The sequence below is a fragment of the Rhinolophus hipposideros genome, assembly GCF_964194185.1.
Source record: "Rhinolophus hipposideros genome assembly, chromosome: 2".
NCBI classification, from domain to species: Eukaryota; Metazoa; Chordata; class Mammalia; order Chiroptera; family Rhinolophidae; genus Rhinolophus; species Rhinolophus hipposideros.
Window position 1 is genome coordinate 59254203 of NC_138048.1, and position 7726 is coordinate 59261928.

The following is a 7726-nucleotide window of genomic DNA, read 5'->3' on the forward strand; positions in this document are numbered from 1 at the left end:
AAGCTCTTGGGGCTTCCCCCAAGCTCAATGATGAATCCTCAAGTTCTATATGTCACCTGTGGACTGATGGTAAGATCTGTCAGGGTCTTATTTCCATGGAGGGTTTCCACAAAGAAATATGGAATAAGCAGGTTGAAGAAGTGGCTTGAGTCATCTAACACCACGATGACATTGGCTTTTAGTGCCTCCCTAGTGTCCTCCTGATAGTTCTTTATCCAGAAAATGGCATAAAGAAATTAGCTAAATTGCTTTCAATTTAGTAAACTAAAAGAATACATGCAGGTTCCCTCATTTCCCTGACTCCACTTTAAAGGCATAGTTGGGTCAGAATTAAGACCTCAGATTTCAAGAGAGGCCTGGCTTGCTTTTTGGATGTTTCTGCTAATGAAAAAGCAAAATAAAGATATGTCCCCACTACAATCCCACCCCCAAAATATATATGGAAAAATTGAGAAGCTAATATGGAGAACAATGCGTACTCAATTTCCCTATTATTAGCATTTTACATTACTGTGGTACATTTGTAACAATTAACAAAACAATATTGACACAATATTATTAACTGAAGTCCATCATTTACTTAGATTTGCTTAGGTTTACCTTACATCTTTTTCTGTTCTATGATTCCATCTGGGTTACTACATTACATTAAGCTCATATCTCCTTAGGCTCCTCTTGGGTCTGGCAGTTTCTCAGACTTTCCTTATTTTTGATGACTTTGATGGTGTTGAGGAGTATTGATCAAGTATTCTGTAGGATGCCCCTTTATTATCTCATAAATAGACTGGGGTATGGGAACACCACAGAGGTAGAGCCATTTTCATCACCTCAAATGAAAGGTACATACAATCAACGTGGTTTATCATTGTTGATGTTGACCTTGATTACCAGGTTTCTCTATGTCAAATTACTCTCTTACTCTCTTTCCACACTGTACTCTTTGGAAGTCACTACACACAGCTCACGCTTAAGGAGTGGGGAGTTATACTGCCCTTCCTTTAGAGTAGTATATCTTCATTAACTATTTTGAATTCTTCTGCAAGAGAGATTTGTGTCTTTTCTCCCATTTATTAATATATTCAATAGTTTATATCAGTGTGGATTCATCTGTGTTTATTTTATACCTTGGGTTATAATCCAATATTACTCTATTTTGCTGCTCAAAATGTTCCAACTTGGCCATCAGGAGCTCTTCAGGTGGCTCCTGGGTCTCTTTGAAATGTCCCTCGTTGACATAGTTTTTGTTTGTTTTTTAGCAATTCTTTACTTTATGGTGCTCCAAGATATTCCATTCCAATTTTGTGTATTTCCTGCCCCAGTCCTAGATCTAGAATCTGCCATTTCTCCAAGAAACCTTGCTTCCCTTTACTGGAGAATGGTTCGGAAATGACAATCTGTGTTAGGTAGATGTGCTCACTGCTACTGCAGCATTATTGCTTCTGGGCCAAACAGTATTTTAAATGTAATACTGTAAAGTGTTAATAGCAACATATACACAACCACAATACAATTGTACCATTTATGAAATAATTTTAGATTTATTCACAGTATTAAATCACAGTACCTTAGGGGCCTGTGGGTGTTCCTACACTGGGTCCTGCACTGGGACCTACACACAGAACTGTGTCTGATGGTCTTCTCCTTTCCATCCTGTCAGTGTACCACAAAGATTGATGGAGAACCTCAAGCGGAGATCACATCAGAAGTCCAAATATGAGTCCTTCTCTGAATAAAAGGACACAGCAAATGGCTCTTTTGCACGGCTGCCCTCCCCATACCCTCTTTCCATGACAAGCCATGGAAAAACATAGCCTGGGTTTAGAACCACAGCATCAAAGTTCTGGATCTGCTTCTGTCAGTGATTCAGTTGGTGTGGCAAACGCACGCTGTCTGGGCCTCAGTTTCCAAATCTATACCATCAGTAGCATTGGATTGGATCATTGTTAGGGACCCTCCCAGTTCCAGCATATTATAATTCTCAATAGTTTTCCATTGAGACAGTGTAATTGGCTCCACATCTCCTTGTCCATGGGCATCAATATTGCAGAAGGCCTAAGCCAGCGGACGGATGGTAGTGTGGGGGAGGTGACTGCTAGTACGTAGGGGCTACGTTATTATTTCCTGAGGATGCTGAGTTCTGTTAGAGGCCTTATTTTGTCTAGACAATCAGGCCGGAGAAATTTTAGACCTTTCTTTTTAAAGACTAGAAATCAAATAATTATAGGATATATTGATGGAAAGTATCTTTTCACTGCCTTTAAGTTTGTTCTGGTAAATCAAAATTTCGTTATTTTTTTTCTTGTTTCCCCCCACCTAAGGGCAAACTCATCTGTTATTTCCTCTGACTTCAAATAATTGCTTTTAATGCAGTGATGCTGGGTTACCTCTAAGTTTCTTACCAGGAATTTCTCTCTAGGTTCCCCCCCCCCCCTCTCTCTCTCTCTCTCTGAATGTTATGACATATTTTTCACATGCGCATGGGCCCAGTGGCTTAAAGACTGCACAGTTTACAAGTGTCATCTCCTTTCTATCATTGACTGGGACAGTTTCCAAAAACAAACAAAGGAAAGGAAAAGAATTCCAGTACAGAAAAGACACTTGGGAACTGTCATATCTGATTCTGAATGCTGGAGATCAAAGGTACAAGGTCTTAGAAACTGCCTCCTCCAACTCTTAACATTTAAAATCTTCAATTGGCTTTTGAACCCACTTAGCATAATCCCAGACTTTGGTCTACAATTGGTTAAAAATTGATAGAGGTGAGGATTCTGGAACTGCCTTCTTTACTTAGAAGTTTAAATTTTAACCCCTTCCCCCACCCCGGGTACACAAAAACACACCGCTCCTTTGCTTCTCCCCCTTCCCACTTTAAAGTTATGTAAATACGTATTTAGATAAAAAGGTATAGAATTTTAAACAAACAGACACCATTCAAATCATCTGGGTTATTCCCTCACACAGTTGAAGAAACTGAGTCCTGACAAGTGGTTTTGCTCCAGGTCCCATAAGGACTTCCAGGCAGAACTGTAATTAGAAACCAAGGTTTTTTGGCAACCTGTCCAGTTTGTGTTGTTGTTGTTGTTGTTTTCCTACCTCACACTGTGCCCCAGTGGAGTTACACATTTCTGTGTGTCTGTATATGTACATGTGTTACATAGACACCGACATGTAGAAAACATGCAGCAAGCATCTGTAGTCTGACCTCAGGGAACAGTTTCATGACTCGAATTTCAGGCAGCTGAAAGGTTTCTGCGGGTGGAGTTTGAAATAAACAAGAAAAGCCACTGTGGAGATGTGAATGGAAAAGTACCAAGCCCTCCCTTCCCCTGCACATTCTTCCGCTCTCCAGCACTCCCTGCCATCCAGCCTGCTTCAGATAGGCTTAGGCATGGTCAGGTGTACAGAGGGCGGTGTGGAGAAGAAAGAAAAAAAAAAACGCAGGCACAACACGCAAATCAAGTTTTTCCACTTCTAGCCTTAGATAGTAAAGACAGCTAAGTAGAACAGCCAGGCCGGAGGGTGGGCCTGCCACCCTGAGTTTACAAACACTCAAATGCTTTCCTCCCCTCATCCCCTTAAGAGTCCAGCTGCTGCTTTCCCTCATGCTAAGGTTTCATAAGAAGTGAAAACCCTGCTATTCAAAACAGTGATTGAATGCAATAAACAAATGATTACATGCTCCCCCATTATGTCTCTATTTTAAGCTCCTGATATTTTCATTTTAAATATGTGAGAAAGGTGTGGAAATCAGTGTTTTGGGGGAGCACTCTTGAGCAAGGCTGAAAAGGTTTCTAAAGAAAAAAAAGTCTTAGAATAATACAGGCTGAAAGCTGGCAGCACAGGGATCAAAATTAAACGCTGACGGTTTTTCAGAAGGTACTGGCTGGAAATCATCTTTTTTAATGTCTCAAAACTTTCTGCTCAATTTCTCCAAAATATATTAAAGAACTCCTTTCTTTGTCCAAGGATAATATAATGAGCTTGTTTACAACAGCTCTAAAAGAAGGATTTGAAATAAAACCAATAGGTAAAATTTTACATATCATGTAGATAACATCTCTTATACTCATCAAAAATAGTGCCGATTAAGACAGCAGAGGTGACAATTATAACCAAACCCAAATGACCATCAAAACTCAATACTCATCCTGATTTGGAGTTTGTTCTGAGAACCAATGTACAGTTTGCACAGAGCCCAAAGGAGCCTTGCTTTCCTCAGTTCTGCCAGAACACAAGATACCCCCTCCAATCCCAGGTAGTTATGTCATCCTGATTCTCTACAATGCTACAGGACCATCAAACCACGAAGATACATTTTCAATTGTGTTCCTGGGGTCATGCATGTCTCAAGCGAGGGCCAGCCTGTCTTCTTGAAAGAAGGAAGCCTAGAGTAGTTAAATGATTGATCAGCAAGGTTTGTTCCAGTTCTAAAATCAATACTTTTGTGATGTGATAGTTTAAAGGTCTGCTAAGGTAGCAGAAGTTCCTGACAGGTGAAACCAATTTCCTGTTTGGAGTCCCCTTAGAAGGAGGACCAGACAGTGTTTATTTCAAGGATAGGTTTCTTTTCAGCTATGACTGAATTGTGGGGAAGTTTTGTAAGTGGAACTGGATGCAAAATCTGTTTCTTTCCTTAAATAGATGTAATACTAGGAACAGGCTATTTTATTTCGAAACAAAGCTTAAATTTTCTCAGCAGCAGTAATTAGGAACCTATTACTATGTCCAGTCAACCTAGCAAAGGGACTGGCCTGTCCTCTATTCTACGTATTATTAGCCAGTAACCATTAAATCATGGGACTGGCTGATACAGTCCCTCCAAGCCTACAAGAATCACACATGAGACTGCAAACACGGAATCTCTCTTTAGAGCTTCTTCAGGATGATTTAAAAGAATTTGAATATATTCAAGTCAATCCTTTCTTTAATCCTATAACGGCACTGCTTGAGTGAGGGAAGCTCACATAGTGATGCCAACTGGCTACTAATGGGGAGAGATCAAAAATGAGAGAAGGAAGGACATTTCTAGAAGAAATTCAATTGCTATAAAATTTGATAAAGTTACTTTCCTAGGAACTGAAAAGAGATTGAGAGGTTGGATGCACAATTTTCCTTACCTACCTAAAAGTAAATCCCTATCTTTAGAATATTTTCAATATTTTTCTTTTTTTCTTTTATGCTCTCCTGTCTTGATCAATTTCTTTCAATGTAAACACTTTGATTCGGGCGTGGGGGGGGGGGGATAGTACAAATGTGGGACTCGGGCACTTGGTCCCAGAAATAATGCATTGAGGTCGGAGGTCCTTGTTGGTGGGGGTTAATGATCTGTAAACCAGGCCTGGTGGATTCTCCCTCCAAGGACTCCCTGCAGAGAATTAAGGAGGGCTGAGGAACAAGAAGGGTGAATTCCTTCCCAGCCCCCACTCTGGTTGGGTCTACTGCCAGAGGGAGCAGATTTCCCTTTGCTCTGCAGCGCCCCCATGGGGCTAAGATTGGAGTGGCAAAGGGAAAGCCGGAGGGACGAGCTGTGTGTGTTTAAGGCAGGATGGGAGGAGGGTCCAGAGAAGCAGGAAGGCAACTTTGACAAGAAAAGTGACCAAGACTGATAAAATGTCATTGTAGGATCAATAATAGGGCAGAGCCGTACAATCCACATTCCAAACCATATAGATACATCTGAGAAACCCTAAAGTTCTTGTTTTTCATAAAAGACAGAAAAAAAATCACACATATAAACACACACACACACACACACACACACACAAAATCACTTCAGCAAAATCAGGGAGTCATTTTGATTCATTGAAAACTCTTTGAAAATAAGGGAGAAGGAGACAATAAAAAAGCAAATAGCCTCTGGCAGAATGAATCTGCACTTGACAATATCGAACATCTTTGGAGGTAAAATGTTCATTTCAACAACAGTGACAGGATTAGGCCTATGTATATTTTTCAAAAATCCTCCAAGACAGGCTTTTTGGCAGAGGCTGCAGTAATCCATTTGTAAATAAGTATTAAAATATTCAGATTTCACAGGGACAGATATTTATGCATATTTCCTAAGCTCCGGTCCTTGTGTAAAATAATAAATCCCTGGTTCTAATCCTACCCCCCAAATACAGCCTTTAAAGGGGGGGGGTACTTTATCAACCACAGCATTTTCAGCAATAAATATGAACTTCTTATGGACTTCTTTTGGGAAAGAGATCCCAAATATTCCAGGAAACAGTCAGCTATCTTTCATAACTCTGCTCATTTCTCCATTATAAACCCAAATTCGGGGTTTGGAGGAGATTATTTTGGGAGATATCTTTATTGGAAATTAACATGTACAGAAATTTTGTGGAACCTTTAAGAACTCATCTGTAATTTAATGAGTCGCCTGAAGGACTCTCATAGCCAAGGCTCAGAACAGCCTGACCTTTGAAAGCTGCTTCTGGTCCAAACATTTTGGGTTAATTCTTGAGGAATCTGAAATATTATTTTCCCCTCACACCCTTCTTTTAAGAGAGAAACATAAAAGAAACAAGAGTCTCCCTCATTCAGGGATGAGTAGGAGGGGAAAAAACCCCAACCAACATTTAAATAGGGAAACTGGCAGTTCTGAATAAACAAACCAAAGTCCACAGTGAAATGATTCTGCACTGCATTTGCCTTTAAAAAGAAAGGAAGAAAGAAAGATTTCCCCTTTCTCCTCCTCCTCCCAACTCAGCTCAAAAGCTTAGAGGACTGTGCTGCGTGCCGCGCGTTGTGGTTGTAGCACAGTCTGTTCTGAATACACGCAGTATCTGTGATACTGGCACGGCAGGCCTTTAGAATTCCCTCCGGCTGATGGCTTAAAACACAGACAGAAAAGATTTTTTTTTTACGACGACCTTGAAACAAGCCGGGGTGGGGTGGGGTGGTCAAGACTTTAGGGAAAAGCAAAACACAAACAAGTAGTTAGATCACAAAATTTTGTAGCACACACGCGTACACATATCCAAATACACACACGTTTCTTGCAGCACGAAATTTCCTAAGTCTACAATAACGGAAAGAGTCAACCCCACCACTTGCTGTCCTGGAAAGAAACAACACAAACCAAAACAACTCCTTTGAACACGTCTCTCAAGTGCAGGAGACCCTCCTCTCAGTAAAAGTCCAAGGGGAAAAAGAAAATTGCACCCCCCCCCAAAAAAAAAATAGTGGGGGTTGGGATTGCTACATACGACCAACATTTCAGCTTCTTTCAATAGCATCAGTATTAAAAATAGCACATCTTCTTTAAAACGCCTGAGAGATTAGATAGGGAAACACACACACACACGCACACACACGCACACACTCACACACCACAATCCAAGGATGCGGGATCCTAAGATTTACGTAACACCACAAACTTGCAAAACGCAAAAATCAGAAGCAAAAATCCAAAAATCATCAAAATACAACAACCAAAAACCCCAAGCCACCACATCAACAAGGAAAAAAAACAAAACAAAACTGTCCCAAATAAAAATAAAGCAAATGAACCCACCGAAAACTGCTTGGCAAGTATTTTTCTCGTGGTGCCTAATATTCTAGCTGGAAAGAGCTGTGGTGTTTATTGTTTTTTTCCTCTTACTCGCCTCTAAACCTACAATATATAACAGACTTTTTCCAACGGCTCGAACCTCTCGCTCCCTTTTGTGTAATTTAGCTCGAGGAGACGAGTTTATGGGTAAGAGAGGAGGATTTAGCCCCA

General features: G+C 40.5%; 1 long non-coding RNA gene across 1 annotated transcript in view; it reads right to left on the bottom strand.

Annotated features, from left to right (window-relative positions):
• LOC308489391 overlaps nucleotides 1-7692 on the bottom strand; it is a 72957-nt gene extending 65265 nt beyond the window's left edge. The window contains exon 1 of the long non-coding RNA XR_013992091.1: nucleotides 7520-7692. This is a non-coding gene — a long non-coding RNA (uncharacterized lncRNA). The remainder of the gene's footprint in view (nucleotides 1-7519) is intronic.
• Nucleotides 7693-7726: the final 34 nt, after the last annotated feature.